Genomic DNA, 3,541 nt, shown 5'->3' with positions numbered 1-3,541 from the left:
CTCAGGCAATCCACTCACCTCAGCCTCCCAAAGGCGCAGGATTACAGGCTGAGCCACCAAGCCCAGCTCATCCTCCATTTTCAAAGCCATCTCCTAATTTCCCTCTCTGCTTCTGACCCTCTTGCCTACCTCTTATGGTTACACTGGGTCCACCTGAATAATCCAGGATCATCTTCCTCATCCCAAGATCCTTCATTTAATCACATCAACAAAGTCCCTCTGCTAGATAAAGTAATATATTCACAGGTTCCAGGAATTAGGATTGTGGACATCTTTTGGAAACCATTATTCAGTCCATTATGGGGGATAATCGGGTAAAGAAACACTAATATCAAGAGTCCCCTTTAATCATATGATGTTTGTATTGTCTGCTGGACATTCATGTGGAAAGGTAAGACAAAAAACAAACAAAAAACGAGATAGAAGCCTGGAATTTGGGGTTGGAAAAAAAACAGTTGGGGATCCAAAGAATATAAATTGAGGCTAGACTGAGTCACTGAGAGAGAGAAGATATGGAAGGGTCAAGGACTAATCCCTTTGACCCCTTGGTGTATGTATCCTCCATAGCTCCAACATGCTGAGGCTGGGGAGAGGAAGAGACCCAACAGAGGAGCATGGAACACAGCAGCCATGAATATGGGAGCTCGGGATATGAGTTATGTGTTGCAGGAAGGAGAGAGTGGTGAACTGCACCTTGTCCTACCGAGAGAAGCATAAGATCAGGATGAAAACTGGCCCTTCGATTAGACAAGAGGTAGTTGGTGACCTTGGTAAGACCCCTGTTAGTAGAAGCAGGAGCCCCACTGTGGGGCGAGGAGAGATTAAGAGGTAAGTAGAGGCAACAAGCCAAGACAACTTGGCGGAGAGTGGCTGTGGACAGGGTAGTAGCTGGAATTGGTGACAGGGACAGTTTTATTGATAAGATGGATATTATTAGGGCGCACTAGTATGGTGTGAAGAACCTAGTAGCTTAGGTTGTTTTTTTCCTAGTAATCTTCATTTCTTTTTTTTTTTTTTTTTTTGAGTTGGAGTCTCACTCTGTCACCCAGACTGAAGTGCAGTGGCCACTCCCGGCCACCGCAGCCTCGACCTGCTGGGCTCCGGCGATCCTTCTGCCTCAGCCTTCCCAGTAGCTGGAACTACAGGCGCACGCTATCACGCCCGGCCAATTTTTGATTTATTGTAAAGATGAGGTCTCGCCAAGTTGTCCAGGTGGGTCTCGAACTCACGGGCTCAGGCAATTCACTCACCTCAGCCTCCCAAAGCGCGGGATTACAGGCTGAGCCACTGAGCCCGGCTGTAACCTTCTATTTCTGTTATCCTTATTTCCTCCCTCCTAAGATTTCAAAGTTTCTAGGAAGGCATCAATTGTTATGAAAACCCTAGAGAAGGGAGTCCTATGTTCCAACAAGGAGAAGAATAAATGAGTAAACAGCTCTCTAGCAGACTTTAAATAATCTTAGTTTAGTGGACTGTACTATTCTGGCAAACTTCGGCCTCTCGTAGACTGAAGGAATAGCTTTCTAAATTAAAGTGCAAGAATATATAGATTTATGCATATGGCAGGCAAAAGAAAGCAGAGGACTCATGGAAGGTGCTTCTGTTCACAGAACAATGCACCATAGAATTCCTTTTAAGTTGATGACTTAAATTCTTTTTTTTTTTAACTTTTAATTTTTTCGTTTGAGAGATGTAGGATACCATTCAGGGTTAGGTATACAAATGTTCACTGAGCAGGTACCCTTGTTGATGAGGTGTGCCCCCTTCCCCAGGCAGATTCCCACTACTGCCAATCCCACTTCCCCGCCCCGCTCCCGGCAGTTTCCTGCTACTGTCAATCCTTTTCCTATAATATTACCATAATTGTTCAAGGTCCGCTTATGAGTGAGAACATGTGATGCTCAGTTCTTTGTTTCTGTGAGAGATCACTCAGTATAGTAGACTCTAAGTCCATCCAGGTTGCTGTGAAATTCATGATTTTTTTCTTCTTTATGGCGACGTAATATTCCATCATGTGTATGTACCACATTTTTTAAATCCAGTCCTCTCTCGATGGGCAGCATGGTTGGTTCCATGTTCTTGCTACTGTGAGCAATGCTGCGATAAACATACGTGTGCAGATCTCTTCTTTATAGAGTGATTTCAGCTCTTCTGGGTATATTCCCAGTAGGGGGATTGCGGGGTCATATGGGAGGTTGATATTTAGAGCTTTTAGGAATCGCCACCCTGCTTTCCACAGAGGTTGCACTAGTTTACACTCCCACCAGCAGCGTAGAAGTGTTCCCTTGTCACCACATCCTCTCCAGCATCTGTTGGTTTTTGAGTTACTGATGACAGGATGGCTTAAGTTCTTAATACAATGTTTTGGGTTACTAGAATTCAACTTATGACCTTCTAAAGGTGCAATGTTATGTCATTTACATAGGACACAATCCCCTTAAGATTTAATGCATGTCCTTGTTCGACGTAAAGGTAAAGGAAGAAAACAACTCTAAGGATTAGAGTGTGATATATAATTAAATAAAAATTTAAAGCTTACAGATATTAATATCAATATCAAGGACAAAGATCAAATGCTGTACTGGAAAAAATATGGCCAGCATAAACACCATAAATATATAATGAGCTTTTACAACTCAAGAAGCAAAAGATGGTTGCCCTAAAGACCATCACATTGAAGACAATCACATAAAAAGCAGAAATGATTCATGCATATGTGGGGGAAAAAAATTCAAATGGATTTATACTTAAACAAATGCAAATTCAAATGAGGTATTGTTTTTCAAAGTTTAGATTGACAAAGACCTGACAATGACAACTCAGTGTTGATGAGCCTTTAAGAAAGTGGGTGGATTCTGACACAGTTTGGAAGAGTGGAAATATATGCACCCTTTCGTAGCGCAGTTTGGATATAAATATTAAGAATTTTAAACATAACCATTTGACTCAGCAACTTCACATCAGGGATTTAGCCTCAGGAAAGTATTTAATGTATTCCAAGGAATATGCAAAAGTATATTTGTTACAGTGTGGTCATGATGGTCACTGAAGATATATTTATTGAACACCAAATAAGTACCAGGAGCAGTGTTGGGTGCAGAGAACATAAGGGGTGAAGGGTGGAGGGGAACAGACCCAGCCCCTGCCCTCACCCTGCATCTGAGATACAGATAAATAAATTGGCCACAATAGCCCAATGGCATGAGTGCTTTGGGAGCTAGAAAGATCATACAGAAAGGGGACCTGCCCTGGGCTTGGTAAGACAGGAGTAGAGAGTACCAGGGCAGGCTTCCTGAGGGAGGTCACCTCTCAGCCAAGGACGGATACGAATTAGGTAGGTAGGAACTGGCCAAGGCAAAGATGTGGGCTGGCATGTCAGGAGCAGAAGGATACTGCAGAAGCACAGCTTGTGAGGCGCCTGCACGTGGAATAATTGGAGGTGCACTCAGCAGCTGGGTCATGGGCCTCCGAAGGCCTTCTGTGGCTCTTTTTTTTTTTTGAGTTGGAGTCTCACTCTGTCGCCCAGACTGGAGTGCAGTGG

At 43.4% G+C, this 3,541-nt stretch overlaps 1 protein-coding gene across 1 annotated transcript in view; it reads left to right on the top strand.

Moving 5' to 3' along the window:
* Positions 1-3,541, top strand: part of ADAM12 (ADAM metallopeptidase domain 12) — a 332,164-nt gene that overhangs the window by 104,553 nt on the left and 224,070 nt on the right. The window lies entirely within an intron of this gene.

Source organism: Carlito syrichta, unplaced genomic scaffold (genome assembly GCF_000164805.1).
Source record: "Carlito syrichta isolate Samal-C Ts95f unplaced genomic scaffold, Tarsius_syrichta-2.0.1 Scaffold303179, whole genome shotgun sequence".
NCBI lineage: Eukaryota > Metazoa > Chordata > Mammalia > Primates > Tarsiidae > Carlito > Carlito syrichta.
This window is presented reverse-complemented; position numbering and strand designations above follow the sequence as displayed.